Below are 16653 nucleotides of genomic sequence, written 5' to 3' on the forward strand. Positions count from 1 at the left end.
TTTGAAATTTTAAAGTACATTGGCAAAATAGCTTTCGAGTTAGTGTTACCTCCGCACATGGAGCACATTCATAATATTTTTCATGTATCGATGATTAGGAAATATAATCCAGACTCCAAGCATGCAATAGAATAGGAGCCAATAGAGCTTCAAGCAGATTTGTCATATGTAAAGAGTCCAATAGAGATTCTAGAGGAAAGAGAGAAAGTATTGAGGAATAAAGTAATAAAATTAGTAAGAGTATTGTGGAAAACCCAAAGGTTGAAGAGTCAACCTGGGAGTTAGAAAGTGATATAAGAGAAAAGTACCCTCATTTGTTTTCTTAGGAGATTCTGAGGACAGAATCCTTTTAAGGGGGAAGGATGTAATATCCGGGATATATCGTGTAATTATTTTGCTAATAAATAATTATTATATGTGTTCAGTATCTATTCTGTGAATTATTTGTTAAGTGTTAAAGGTGTTTGGATGTTTAAAAATAAAATTAATTGAGTATTTCAATTTCTCTATGTCCCAAATAAAATATAGATAATTGTCATATCTTCCTAATTATTTTTATGTTGATTTATGAATTTATAGGAATCATATGAAATTTATAAAATCTTTTTCCGGGTATTTAAAACCTATTTTATAAAAACGGGAACCAACCGACGTCATCCGTTGTTACGTTTTTAGAACCCGAAACTCTTCCGAGAACTCCTTCCTAACCTAATTGTAATATTCTGAGCATATTCCGTGTTTTGACTTTTTCGATCCGGCGTACGGTTTGTCTTGCGCGGGTCCCGGCGCAACATTTTCGATACAATATTCATTTCGGTAAATCAATAAAACTCGTATTTTTGATAAACGGGAGCTTTTTATTAAAACTATTACAATTATCACTTCGTAATACGTGTAACCAGGCGCTGAGACCAAGACCGCAGTACAAATTGTACTTATTTGGATAATTATCACGAAAACCGATACCGTTTGGATCAGTTTTTATATATAAACGTACTGTTTTATATCTGGAATGATCCAACGGGATACTAATTTTCCGTAATTATAAATAGCCTCTACCGTATTTTATTTTGTACCGGAAATCAATTGCAAACAGTATTTACAGAGTTTTTACAGAGAAAATACTATAATTATATTTTGTTCTTCGTAATCAAACACAAATTCGAAGGCCTTATTGATATCCGATTTTGGCGTACATATATTCAAAACGAAGCTACTGAAATCTAGAATCCAAATCTTCCATCAATTTCAACCCAGAAACATCAGGTGATTTTCTATTTAATTATTTATATTCGAATTTCTTGGTATTTAAATTATGAATTTTTGTACGGATGGTTGTTTGAATGATTTGATGATTGTATGTTGTAGAACTTGTTTTCCTGATCATTTCGATATATTATACTTCAAATTTGGAGTTCAATAACATGTTTAATTTTGGGTTTGATTCTCGGAATTTAGAAATTAGGGTTTATATTACTTTGAATGTTTTCAATTCGATTTGGGGAAATCTTTGTTAGGGGTTCTCAGTTGATCTGGATGGGTTCTTTGTGTTCCTTATCAAATTTGCAATCGAACCATGTATTTATATCTTACAAACGATTCCTGAAAAGTACGGAGTTGTCTTTTAAAGATTTCTCCGGAGTTTATATCGATTTTGGTCGGAGGTTGTGTTCCAGACATGGTTTGTGATGATTGTTACTTGATTAGTGTTTCTGGGAAGGCTGTAAATGAATTCCAAGCAAAAAACCAGACCAAAACGTATCGATTTGAACATTAATCGGGGTCTCCGGAGCTTCCCGACCTCGCCGGATTCTGCAAAATTTCCGGCAGGTCTGGGTTGTTCTTGGCAACCCGATTGTTGACCCGTTTTGTTTATATTTTGACCCGGTTTTGATCTAAAAAGTTCTTAAATCAAAAATGTTTTTGGCAGATTTGCAGATTAGTACCTGGAAGTTTCTGAAACTTTCAGAAACCAGATTTCTGTTTTAAAATCTTTTAAAAACTGGATTTCTTTTATAAAATCATTTATAAAATTGATTTTTATTTTTAAAAAAATTCCGAAAATCATTTATTTTAATTCTAAAATTTATTTTTAATTTAAAACTAAATCTAAATTACGTAATTAATTAATTTTAATTAATATTTAATTGATTAATTGATCAATTAATTTAGATATTAATTGATTAATTAGTTTAATTATTTATTAATTAATTTTAATTGATAATTTAATTAGATTTAATTATTTATAAATGATTTAAAAATTCCGAAAAATAGTTTCGAGCTTTAAAATATTGTTTTAAATTATTTCCAAGGCTCGATAATTATTATAAAATTGGTTCGAAGCCAAAATTGGCCAACCGAACCTTGTTCATTACTCTGAAATTGATCCAACGACCCGTTTTAATTCCGAAAAAAATGTTTTAAAAATCATTTTAAATACCCGAAAGCCTGTTTATGACCCGAGACTTCTTTATAAATGAGATGTTATTGATTATTTGACGTGTTATGTGTTATATGTGACTTGTTGGTTGACTGTCGGTCTATATGTTCGGTGATTACTTGTTTGTAGCGTAACTTTCAATCCGTTAATCGGATTTGGGTAAAACGAAGGGTAGATAGAAGTGTATGTCGAATAGAATCGCATGAGTTAAATATTGATAGATATTTATAATGCCTAGCAGAGTAAGCAAGGCATAAGAAAGGGAAGCAGGTGATCAGAAATAGAATTGACATGTAGAAAATATAGCAAGTGATCAGAGATTAGAAGCGAGGCATAGGAGAAACAGATGAATGGTGGTTGAATAGAGTCCTAGACAAGTACAAGTAAAGTTGGAATCGATTATGATAAGGCAAGTACTTCTAAACCTTTCTCAAGACTTATTGCGAATATTTCTAAATTCTCTTGTGACCTATTGTTAATATTCAAAATAGCTCTGTTTTATATTGGAAATACTTTAAATCCTCCAGCCTTGAACCTAAGCCACATCATTTGATCTTTGAGCCGTAAGCCTTATTCTTTGTGAACCATTTCTTGTGGATTTACCAGATATTAAACCACACAAATACGATACTACTCCACAAATAGATATCCATCATATACCAAACACTAGAACAAAATTGTTTATATATACAGAAACTTTTATACTTAACCATACCTGGTGATATCAAAGCACTAAAACTTTGTAAAAACACTATTCATCTAATACCCGATTATCCTACCGGCTGGAGGCCAATTCTTTTATGTACTTTGACATACCCTTTCGGTAACCATGAATTTTTATTATGCTCTTATACAAATGTTTCATTGTTATTGATTATGATCCGGTTTATTGAACTCTCTTGTTTATCATATTGAAATGCTTTAGAATTGGATAGTTTTCTTGTATGGACCAGATTCGTGGTCAGACCATATCGATGGTCAAGTTAGGCCAATGTGTGCCTTGGATCCAGTAGTTAGAGCAGTGCTGTGTGCTCTGCTCGGGGTTAGTGCGTGACTGATCAGCAGCCTAACCTTGGTTTTAAAAACTTAAATTGAATATCCAATTCTATTGGTTGTTTAACAAGAAACTTGATTCCTTTGAATCATCTCGTTTATTATTGTTTAACCTCAGATATTGATAATATGACTTGCTGAGCTAGTTAGCTCACTCTTGCAAATCTTTTTATGTATTCTACAGTTAAGAAGGATACGGTTGATAGCGAGGTTTCCTAGTTCAATGTTCGAGCTAGGATTCCAGATTATGATTGATCGAGCTAGCAGGAGCTTATTGCAGTAGTGAGGTAGTAAGGTTGTAAGAATAATTTCATATCAGTTGTAAATTAAATTAGTTGGGATTTGGTGCGTTGTAATAAGAGTTAAGGTTGTGGCTTGTTTTCATACTTTAACTTGTTGCGATCCGTGGTTATGCAAAGCAGGGTCATTGCCAATAATATTTTATATACAGGCTTATATATTGAGTATGTGTTGTGGATCCCAAACTTCTGACCCAGGTTTGGAGGGCGCAACAGAAGTGGGAGAAGGAAAGATTTTAGGCTCGAAATTGGTACAACAAATACATGAGACAGTCAAATTGATTCAGAAGAGATTATTTGCTGCTCAAGATAGGAAAAGAGAGTATGTGGACCCAGCACGTAAAGATATTAGATTCCAAGTAGGTGAAGCCGTATTGCTGAAGGTATCACCGAGGAAAGGATTTTCTAGATTTGGCAAGAATGAGAAGTTAGCGCCTAGATATATTGGTCCTTTTGAAATTTTGAGTCAAGTGGGAAAGGTGGCCTATGAATTAGCTTTGCCACCCCAGTATCAGCATGTGCATAATGTGTTTCATGTGTCATTGCTTAAGAAGTACAATCCTGATGTCAACCATGTGATAGAATATGAACCTATAGAGATTCAGGCAGACCTGTCATTTGTGGAACAACCTGTCAAAATACTCGACTGGAAAGAGAAGAGTCTTAGAAATAAGTTGGTCAAGTTGGTAAGAGTACTTTGGAAGAATCCCAGGGTTGAAGAGTCAACGTGGGAACTAGAGTCAGATATGCATAGCCAGTATCCTCACTTATTCTGCTAGATTCCGAGGACAGAATCCTTTAAGGGGGAGAGGATGTTACGACCGGTATTTCTAAAACTTATCTATATATATAATTGTGTATTTATAATTGAGATTTAAATTGTGTTGAATTATAGATGTGGGTGATCTATATGTTGAGTGCCTATAAATTAAGTGTTTAATGTATTAGTTTATACAAAATTTTTGAAAGGGGAAAATCGTATTATTTAGTATTTTTAAATGATAATCAAAAGTATTTCATTCTATATGAAATATTGATTTTTAAAAAACTTCTAACAAAAAATTTCAAATTTTATATCATTAAATTTCTAAAATCATAAGCTATTTTATAATATATATTTTATGATTTATGGAATTGTATTTATAATTATAGAAATTGTTTTATATAGATTAGTTGATTTTTAATTTGCAAATTACTTAGTTGCCCATGCATGCATTTTACTCCCAATACAAGATAAAGGCAAATTTGGAAATTCCAACCCCACTAACTACTACTTCACTAGCCAAGTTACTTCTTTATCCTTGCATGCAAAATGACAAAAGCTTGCTTGAGGGTTACTTTTGTCAATTCTTAATTCCACTCACATTTTAGTCAAATCAAAACCATAAAACTAAGGACAAGTTATCATAATTCTCACCTCACTCTCACTTCACTCCACTCCACTCTCACCTCCCTCCTCCCTCTCTCGGCCGAAGCCCCCACCCCCATTCTCTTTCATTTTCATTCAAACATCCACCCTCCATTTAAGTAATCTCACTTCTCATATATTGTTCATTTATAATCCAAAGAGTTTATGATGAAAAACCTATGTTTTGATCTTGCATGGTAGTGTTTTGTCAAACTCAAAGTGAACACCCTTGATTCTTGTGAATCTAAGGCTTTCACCATGAGATATATTATCATGGGGTTGATAATGGCTAGACATGAGTGTGTCACACTTATGCAAATGTTGTTTTCACCCTAATCCATTCGGCCATGACTTGTTAGGAGCTAAATGGATGGTGTTCTTGTTGCTTTGTTTGATTTTGTATGTTTATGTGATAATAACATGGATTGGGAAATAAAAGCTTGATAAAACTCTTTGCATGCTAAGTGACCATATTAGTTATGGTTAATTTTAGGCTTGCATGTTGATTTTATGATGAAATTTATATGGAAACCATAGTGTTTTTGGCTTGTAAGTTCGGAAGCATGCATGCATAGGTTCAATTCATAATTTTCGAAAGTTCTTGATCATTTGGATTGATTTATGTTAATAAACTCTAATTTCAGTTGAGCTAAGATATTGATTATGATTTGTGCTCCTTGTTATGTGATTATGATATGTTATTTTCAAAATTATGATGACTTGTAATTAGTGTATTGTTTTAACTCTTGCTTTGCTATATTGCACCTTAGGTAAGGATGATCTCCACCAAGACAATATTGGGTGTGGGAGTGTTAGTTAAGTAGGTTACCTTGGTTGAGGTTTAGTTTGGGTTTGGGTTGATGTTTGATTTGGTTTGTCAAGTGGGAAATATGGTGGAAAGGGGTACATTAGATTCTGCATATTTTCAGTTTGGTATCATGAGGTTTAGGGTGAGATTTGACCTTGTCATTGTAATGCACTTTGAGGTCCAAGTCACCAGAAGCTAGTACTAGTGGTATAATTCAGATTTTAGGTGTTAGAGGTTTTCAGGTTGTTTGGTTAGGTGCACGAGTAAAAATACTAAATCTGTCAAACAGGGGACAGTTTTACCGCAACCTAGAAATGGGGAGTTTTGACCATGTCATGGGTAGGCCCTCACTAGGCCTTGATTGGCCTTAGTTAGTGGGAGCATCATAGGTGTTTTTCCAGCCATAGTTCATAGGAATTGAGTTAGAAACAGGTGTCACAAGTTAGTGCAAATCAGGACACTTTTCTGTCTAGAAAATAGGGGAACCTTGGACTTTAAGCTTAGGCCTAGGGAGGCCCAAGCTAGGCCTTTGAGTCACACCAAGTTTGGGAGTTGCCTTATGGTCATAAGAGTCTATTGTAGAAGTTTAGGAGGTTAACTTGAGGTTTAAGGGTGTCAACTACACTCAAGAAACCATTGATGTCATCCTGAAATCACTATATTGAGCACATTCATTTATCGCGTAGTTTTAGAGCACTTATGAGTAAGGTCTAGGTTGACCATTATAGTTGTAAGATATTATAAGGTCATTAGAGTGTAAGGCCTAAGTCAGGGTCAATAGGAACTTGATGGTTTAGAAAAGGCACTTCGAGTTATGAGGTCAATATTGGGAGGTTTGACTAGTTTAGCATAACTAAGTGACTTATGTAAGTGGAGTGAGATCATCCAAGCTTAGTGATGCAATATTTTGTGTTGATATATTATTATGTACTTAAATGTGTTATGTGAGCATATGTGGCTATGTGAACTATTATGCTTATAAGGTAATTGCAAGCATGTATGTGTATATAGGCCTAAGTGCCAATGTGCTTAATTTCGGTTTATAATTAGGTTGAGTTAGTGAGAATATATTATAATGAGGTTATTATTATTTTGTGTAGGATCGCGAGACGAGGGTAAACTTGCTATTAAAGTCGAGTAAAGCTCCTAGTTGCTCCTGCCTGCCAGTCAAGTCAAGCCTTTCTCAAGGCAAGTGTTTCAACCTACCTTTTTGTTTACACTACAAGTATGTGTTCACCCAGCTTTTATATATGATGCGTGTAGTCTAATTCACCTTGATATACATGTATACATGATCCAAGTGGTGTCAAATCTACCTTCCGTATTATATGCGAGTAATTCAAAAGCCATACCATGCTAGTATACCAAAGTAATTGTGATGTTGAACCCTGTATGCGTTATACTCAGTAACCTTATCTTCACACCTAAAAGTCAGTTATTCCTTAAAGTTGTTCATGATTGCTTGATAAGTCTATTCTTACCCCTAAAACATGATACCCTATTACACTTTGAACTGATGTTTACTTCCTTTATATTTTAATACCTATGTCTTATCTGGAACCACTACATTGAACCTAGTTTGACTTAGTTCCTTTATGTTATTCAATAACCCCGTTGAACCTCATTACTAAACCCCTTGTGGTTAGAAACTTTGCAATTTCATTTGATAAGGTATCAGCCTAGTTGATCATGGCCTTAAAGTTGATTGAACCTTCCCCATGTGCTTCGAAGTTGATCTAGAACCCTTGATAAGATGTTCATTGTTTAAGAATTTAACCGTCGCTTGACATAAATTTTTATAATAAAAACTTAAAAGTAGAATTTTAGTCCCAAAGGGGGACGAATATTTTCTTTAAATAGTGGACCTGTACTGAGACGCAAGTCCTTTCCGCTCTTAAATTGTAGGCTTAAAGGTTGCCTAGGGATCTCATCAATGTTCTAGAACCCAGTGAGCTTCAAGATTTCTTCGTGGCTGATCACCAGCTGAAATCCGTAGCGTCATAAAATGGTTTTTGATAAAGAAATGGTTTTTAATTGTTTTGTTACAAATAAATGATGCCATCACCCTGAAAGGTTATCTCTTGTTATTATATTATTGGATCTTTCATTTCCACTGTTATCCTTTCATTTTTGACTATGTATTATATAGCACTTGTTAAGCATTTGGCTCACTACTTGCTTTCACCCTGATATTTCAGCTAGCAGATATGGTTAGATTCAAGCAGACCACGCGTAAAACTTGTGATGCTGATTCGTATGTTCGAGCTCAGGTAGTGTAGCGACCGTTTGTGTGAGGACTCGGTATTGAAATCAGTTGTAATAGTTAATAGTGTTGGACTGTTCCAAACCCTAAACTGTAAGGTTTTGGTTTCAAATGTATTCATTTCCTTTTGATAACTATTGTAATTATTCGTATAGTTTCTTTTGTTAAAGTTGGCGTGTGACATCCCTACTTTCCACAATGAGGTCAATATGGTTCTTACTAAAACAGTCCCTGGGGTTTTAAAAACCTACAAAAATTGGATTGCTGTTTAGTTTTATTTTGAAAATGATATTTTTATTATTTTAAAAATCAGAAAAATAGTTATTTAATTATTTTAAATTCAGAAAATTGTTTTAATTAATTATTTATTCAAAAATAAATCGAAATTATTTTATTCGTTAATTTTAATAAGTTTTTAATTACTTTAATTAATCAATTAATTTATTATTAATTGATTATTTAATTAATTTAATTAATTATTAATTAATGTAATTAATTATTAATTAATTTTAATTTTAAATTTAAATTTAATAATTAGATTTAATTCTTTATTTTTGATTTAAAAATTTTGAAAAATAGTTTTGGAGCTTTAAAATATTATTTAAAATTATTTTATTATTATTATAAAATTATTTTAAAGTCAGATTCGGGTGTTCGAACCCTATTATTTAATTATAAAATAATTCAGATACCCGTTTTAATTCCGAAAAATGTTCAAAAATTCATATTAAATACTTGAAAAATTATTTTGATAAAATATATTGCGTGCTATGTGCTACATGCTATCTAATTGATGTGTTATATGCCTATGTGGTTATTATTTGACTGTTTTAGTCAAAACTTTCAATCTGTAAATCGGATTTGGGTGAAACGAAGGGTAGATAAAAGTTTATGCCTATGTGCTTTGTGACGAAGGCTAGATAATACTTGTGATGCCTAGTAGAGTAAACGAGGCATATTAAAGAAAGCCAGTGATCTGTAAATAGAACTGAAGCATAGAAAGAGAAGGCGAGTGATTGATAAATAGTAGCAAGGCATAAAAAGAGAAGGAAAGTTGTTGATGAGTAAAACTGTTGGATGAGTACAAGTAAAGTGGAAATCATCTGTGATAAAGCAAGTACTTTTGAACCTTCTTCAAGATATATTGCATATATTTTTGAACTATCTCATAACATGTCGCTATTATTCAAAATAACTCATGTTTTATATTGCAAGCGCTTTAAACTATTTAATCTTGAACCCTAATTCTTATTGATCTTGAGCTATAAGCCTTATTCTCCATAAACCATTGATTGTTGAATTCTCAGATACGAGCCAAACACATACGATACTACTCCACAAATACATATCTACCACATACTGATTTCTGATATTGAATTGCTTGACATACCAACCCTTATTCCTTGTTTAATAGAAGACCAATCCTTGTAACCCTTGAACCCATGGTCTTCTACTTTCTGATTCTTTCCTTGATTGAAAGTCAAACTATTTGAATTCCTTATTATACCTGTATTGTAATGACCAGGACTTTTCAAAATCTGTTTATTATTATTATAAAAATATTTAATCAGTCGTTAAATGAGAATTATGTGAATTATGTGAGGGATATATTTTTGTGAAGTTAAGATATGTGTGAAATCATGTTTATTTGATTATATGATGATCGGTATGTGTCGTATATGCTTATGGAATTTTATTTGTATATTTAGAGCATTAAAAGTATTTTTGGATTCGTTTAAAATCATGAAATCTCTTTCATAATGTTTCTTCAGTATTTAGAAACGTTTTAAAAATGCAACTTTATTTTATTTGGGCTCCAATAATTTTAGTGATTTCTAAAGTCTTACCGTCTTTTAAGATGGTAAATCTTGTAAATTCTCTAATAAAATAATTACAAATCGTAAAAATATAGGATGAAACGATCTGTAATTTCTGTAATTATTTAAATAAATAAATAAAATCATTGTCTGACTATTATGTGCTTAATATTATCTGGATGTGATGTGATTATATATTTTTGGAAGTCGATGTATTTTTTTATTTGTATTTATTAGCTAAGCCGTGTTATTATTTTCTACTTTTAATAAGGAGTTTATGTGATTAAATTCTATAAAATTGTCAAGTGTCAATAAAATTATTTTTATTGCTTTATAATTTCACTAAATATTTATAAAGATTTATAACATTCAGAAAATAATATTTCGGTAATTATTTCATTTTAATTGATTTTCTGTGTGAATTAATGTGGGGTATTTTTATAAATTTCAAAAATGATTCAAAAATCACGAGAATTTTATATCTTATATAATTAATTATTTTATGATTTTTTATAATTATTTCCATATTTTTCCAGTGAACCGTTACCCGCAGCTTTGTTTCGTTATTTTGAATTAAACCGGAACCGAACCCGAAAACAGGCCACGTGTCTTGCATTTCTATAAACGTGACAACAGCTTATGAATTCAGTTTATACAACATATTTTTATTATTATTTTACTCCTCTCTCTCACTTGTTTACTCTCTCTCTCTCTCGACTCACCTCTCTCTTCAATCTCTCTCTCGCTCAATCTCTCAAATCTCTCGCTCTCCACTCTTCTCTTCTCTCCCATCTCTCCCTCATCATCTCTTTTTCTACCTCCCTCTCCCCGCTATTTTCCCTCCATTGTTTTTCCCCTTTCCTCGCCGTCCGTTGATCACCTTGTTTTTCCGATTTCAAACCACCGCCCGGTTAATCTCCTTTTTCTCCTTCAGTGTTTCTCCATTTCTCTATTCTTTTCCCCTCCCCTGCTCTCCTTGTTTCCCCTGTTTTCGACGTGTATGTATATATGATTATATGTGTGTGTGCCGAGTGGTGGGAGTGTGTGCGTGTGTTGGTGTGAGTTTGAGTGTGTGTGTTTATGCGTGTGTTTGTGTGTGTCGTGTGTGTGTGTCTGTATCTGTGTGTGCGTAAATGTGATAGGCGAGTGTTGGTATGTGTTGAGCAGGGCAGTTGGTGTTCTTGTTGTTGTGCTTGGTTGATTCGAATGTTGCTGTTGTTTGTTCGATTATTTGCCAATTGATATTTTAATAATACTGCAAATAATTTTGAATTATTTTTTTATTATTTTTTTGCTAAACCATGGCACCAAATCTCCCCTGCTTCTAATCGAGTTCCAAATGAGCCAAGTCTTAATTTTTGTTGCATTAATACCATCCCAGAGAAGGGTATCCATTCTATTAGAGTTGACGGTTGGGTAATCAAAAGTTTGAAGCCAGTGAGTTAGTAAGGGATCCAAGTGGTGATGCCTAGGATTGGGTCTCGGGAGCCTCCACGTACCATTGTGAATAATGTTGCTCAGTTTAGCATTGTGGTGCAAACCACACTGAGAAATGATTGGAGAAGTGTGAGTGTCAGCTAAACTAACACCACCCCACCAAGGATCAAACCACAGAGATATGTCATTTCCTCTGCCAATAGAATAAGTAAGGAATTGGAGAGCAATTTTACGAACCTTCAAAACTTTCCTCCAAATTCAAGAGCAATCTGTAGGCATTGTTAAAGTCCAGAAATGCTTATGTTTTAGCACCGTGGCATTCACCCATTTAGGCCAGAGAGAACTCGATTTGGTTACCACTTTTATCAAATGGTGAATTATCTGAGCTCGGTTCCATTCGACCATATTTTTTAGGCCCAAGCCCCCTTTTTCTCTAGGAAGACAAACGGCGTTCCAAGCTATTTTGGCTCCACCCTTGTGGTTGATATTTCCTTTCCACAAGAATCTTGTGAGTAAAGACTGTATTGTGGCATGAATAGCAGCAGGCAGCATAAAATGGTTGCACCAGAAAGCCTCTATGGCATGAACAATTGACTTAATAAGCATAACTCTTCCAGCAAGAAGAGTAGCCCAAGAATGCAGTCTAGAGGTAATTTTCTCAATAAGAGGCATACAGTCATTAACACATAGTTGTGAAGAGATAAGGGGCACCCCAAGGAATTTGACAGGAAGAGTACCTCGGGGGATGGCCAAAGTGTCAAACCAGCTAGTAAAGGCAACATCGCAATTGCATAAGAAGCTAGAACTTTTAGCAATGCTTGGAGCTAGCCCGCTACAACCTGAGAAAGTATTAATCATGGCCATAATATGCTGAACTATTGTTTGGAGCCATGAGAGAAAAACAGGACATCTCAGAAAAAATAGATGTGTTAGTTTGAGTTCCTTGCAACGCCAGTGATACTTGAAGTCTTCAGGAGTGTTGTTAAGAGTACAAGAATGAATATTCATGCATAATGCAAAAATATACTGTGACATAGGGTCCCCTTGACGAAGGCCCTTAGTACCCTTGAAGTAACCATGAATAGCCCCATTTAACTTTATAGAAAATCTGGTAGAACAAATGCAAGCCTTGATCCAACCCACCATGATATCCGGAAATCGCATTTTTTCCAAAACTGCTAAAATGAAGTTCCAATGAATAGAGTCGAAGGCCTTGTCCAAGTCGATCTTGAGAGCACATTTGGGCACCCCAGTCTCCCTTTCATAACCTCTGAATAACTCTTGAGCCATGAGAATATTGTCAGAAATTGATCTACCAGGAATGAAAGCAGATTGAGAAATGTCCACTAGAGTAGGCATGATTTTCTTGAGTCTAGAGGCTATAATCTTCGAAATACACTTATATAAAATAGTGCATAAAGATATTGGCCTAAAGTCTTGTATTTTCGTTGGAGCCACGACTTTGGAAATCAAAGCAATGAAGGTAGAATTAATACCCGAGGGCATTATGCCATGATCAAAAAAGTACCGAACAGCAACACAAAAACTAGTACCTGTAATGTGCCAGGTAGCAAGAAAGAACTCAACATTAACCCCATCAGGCCCAGGTGCCTTGTTCTTCTTCATTTTCTTGACAGTGTTAAAGATATGAATGGCAGTTACTGGAGCCATCAGAAGTCTAGATTGCTCTGCACTGACCTCTTTACTATTTCTTATGATATTTTAATTTTGCAGGAATTATTGGTATTTTCTATATAGGTAGAATTTATTTGGAAACCCGAAATACGGGCACCAATAAATTTTGTCACCATTGACAATGAGTTTAAAAAACACGAGTCAATGGTGGACTGTGATGATATAATCTGAGTCCTACAATTATTAATATAATATAAATAAATAATAATAGATACAATCAGCTATAAAAATTATTTTGAAGCGGAAAGTAGGATATTATTATTAGAGTTGTACTAGTGTTAAGATGGTAAATTGGATTGATTGTGGTTTGTTTTTATTGTGGATTTGGTTTGAGACGTCGAGTTGTTCGACGGGTTAGCCGATAATCAACATAAGTGCTGCCCGATTTTCGGAAAATTAAATTACAGAAACGCGAGGCCGTACCCAATGACTATCGGAACGTCGATCGGTTATATATGAGTACTCTATACGGAACCTGATTATGCGTTGTGATGAGATACTTTTCTAAAACCGATAACCCTAATTTCGTAAAAGGACAGATATACATATTTTTCTGAAAACAAGCACTGAACCAATTTTCGAGAACGTGAACCCTAACTGATACGTGTATTATTATATGAAGTATGTTACGAGTCGGGCTATATAATCGTAAAGGTAGAACTGATAGTGAGAATATGCCAAGCTTAAACGATCGTCTAATATAGGGTATTTCGACTCTGTAGGTTCCAGACGAAAGACCCAAGTTCGGAGTCGGTTTAGGAATAACCTAGAGTTTGGTACGAAAAGCTCTGCAAGATGTGGATCATTCGAATTGATCAGGACAAGGCGTTGAATAAAGAATGATATGGAATGGTTATATATGGCTTCTAGCAATCGCAGGAGTAACATATCAGTAAAGTGTTGAAAAGAAGGACAGTGATGTTTTGAGACAGAATGTCAGAATAGATGTGTCATTGCGAGTGTGACTAACTGCTAAAAATCAAAGGCAAGTATCCCTATCATCACTTATTATTCAAGTGATATTTATTTTAAATCTTCTTATGCAAGTATTGCTTTCCCTATTCTCAGTTCAGAATAGATAAATGTTTTACATATCGTTGAATTAAATGATTATGTTTATGCAAGTATTCTTCTGTCATTCTATGTTCAGAATAGCTAAGTGATTTTACTTATCAACTTACCGGATTTACAAATGTTTTGGATTTTGAGAAAAGTGATTTGGTTGCGAATATTCCTGCCTAAGTGAATGGGGGAATAAAATTATTTCGGGTGTCGATTATTATGACCCCTTTTCAATAAAAGGTTTTAAGATTGGATCATAAATGCGTAAGTGACTAGGACGGACGGTCCGATGGAGGGCTATTTCTAAGTGTCATATGAAATATTATGACACAATTTTTTCCACAGGCAGGTATATTGCCTTTTTATTTGAGTACTCGTGTTTTTGGGGACATGTTTCTATGAATCATGACCCAGTGCTATCATACGGGCTGATCAGCATGTGATAGTACGTTCGTCGGAGAATGATCCCAATCTAAATTATCATATCATTTTTGATATTCATAGAATAAATGATTTATCAACTGTTTCTGTTTTGAAATAATGGTTAAATGCAGTTTTGATTCAGATTCTGATTTATGTTGATACTTACTTTGTTGTTAAATATCAAAGGTGGTATTAGTATAGATGATTGATGTTGACTTCAGTATGGGATGTTGTGAGCATCACAGTTCGTATTGATATCTAATTTGATATAACGACAAAATAAATATTAATTTCAAGAGTTCGGTTTTGAATAAAGTTTATGATTCATTCCATAATCATTACTTCTTGTTAGTGTTGTTTACAATATTTCCGTAAACATTGTTTTACGAGCTTTGCTCTCGTCAAGATTCAAAGTATTGCTGAAGCATTTCACTCAAAAATATCAAAAAGAGTTTTGAATACAGTGATAAACAATTATTTGATTCTTTAATAAATTTTCTTTTTCAGCAATTATGATTTTTAAATGTTCTGCTCTGATGCAGATGTCGGTTTTATATCAAAACGCTCATACTATCCTGTTTTTAAAATTTAACCTCCGGTGAGGATTAGCTTGCGATGTTTAGCCGTGTAATTCGAGGAAGCAAAGAAGATGCTCTTGGAAGGTGGTTGGTCCAGGGTTTGCGGGCTAGTGTAAGTTCTGTTATGTAAAGTTGTTTATAGTATATTATATTATAATTGTGTTATTTTATAGTTGGGCCTTGTATACTTCTTTTCAAAGTTATACTAGCGGGTTAGTATTGAATTGGGAATTTGCCGAAAAGAGTTTTGAAAGAAAGTGAAAATTTATTTTTGGAATTTGGATATCTTGTTTCTAGAACTGTAACCTTAAAAGATCTTGGATTAGTTTGGGGTCATAAATGATAAATATCTTACACAGGCACTTATTTGATTGATTAAACAGGTTAATTTGAATTGAGGTTTTATAGTGACGACCAAATCCCTTGACCCCGGATTTGGGGGCGTTACATGCATGGTATTGTGAATCACCCTATGCTTCAAGATAAATGTTGCTTATTATTCAGCTTATTGAATTTCATTGGTTATCATATTGAATTATTTTAGAATTGGATGGTTTTATAAATGTGGACCAGATTCGTGGTCGGACCAGATCTGTGGTCATAATAGGCCAATGCGTGCCTTGGATCCAGTATATAGAGCAAAGATGGGAGCCTTGCTCGGGGTTAGTGCGTGGCTGATCAGCAGCCTAACCTTGTTTTTTAAAGTAAAAAGTGAATATCCAATTCTAATCATTGCTTATTCAGAAACTTGATTCTTGTGAATCATTTCAATTGTTTATTATTTAACCTCAGTTATTGCTATTATGACTTGTTGAGCTAGTTAACTCACTCTTGCAAACCTTTTTATGTTTTTAACAGTTGAAAAGGAAATTGTTGGTAACGAGTATTCCCAATCCAGTGTGTAAGCTAGGATTTCAGGTTAAGTTTGATCGAGCTAGCATGAGCTTTATATTGTAGATGAGTTATGCAAGATTGTAAGAACAATAGTATTTTCAGTTGTAATTTGAACTAGTTGGGATTTGGTGTGATGTAATAAAAGATAAGGTTGTGGCTTGTTTTTATACTTTAACCTGTTATGATCCATGGTTATGTAAGGGAGGGTCAATGTATATAATACTTTATATCCAGGTTTAAATATGGTGTGTGTGTGTTGTAAACCCCAAACTTCTGGCCCGGCTTTGGAGGGCGTTATAGTTTGGTATCAGAGCCACATGTTATAAGTCACTGAAACAAGCCTAGATTGTCGGGAATTGATAGAGGGTTGGGATTAGGATTAGGAAATAGAAAGATAGAACGTCAAGAGATTGAGCGCGACTGTATAGTAGGTTGGTATGATTCATGATGAGATTCGAGATTCTTATCTGGAGACG

At 33.9% G+C, this 16653-nt stretch overlaps 1 long non-coding RNA gene across 1 annotated transcript; it reads left to right on the forward strand.

Moving 5' to 3' along the window:
• Positions 1 to 648: 648 nt before the first annotated feature.
• On the forward strand, positions 649 to 8434 carry LOC141669970 (uncharacterized). The gene is made up of 3 exons (XR_012554227.1): positions 649 to 1266; positions 7109 to 7233; positions 8207 to 8434. It is a non-coding gene; the product is annotated as an uncharacterized LOC141669970 (long non-coding RNA).
• The last annotated feature ends 8219 nt before the right edge of the window (positions 8435 to 16653 follow it).

Source organism: Apium graveolens, chromosome 1 (assembly GCF_009905375.1).
Source record: "Apium graveolens cultivar Ventura chromosome 1, ASM990537v1, whole genome shotgun sequence".
Classification (NCBI taxonomy): Eukaryota; Viridiplantae; Streptophyta; class Magnoliopsida; order Apiales; family Apiaceae; genus Apium; species Apium graveolens.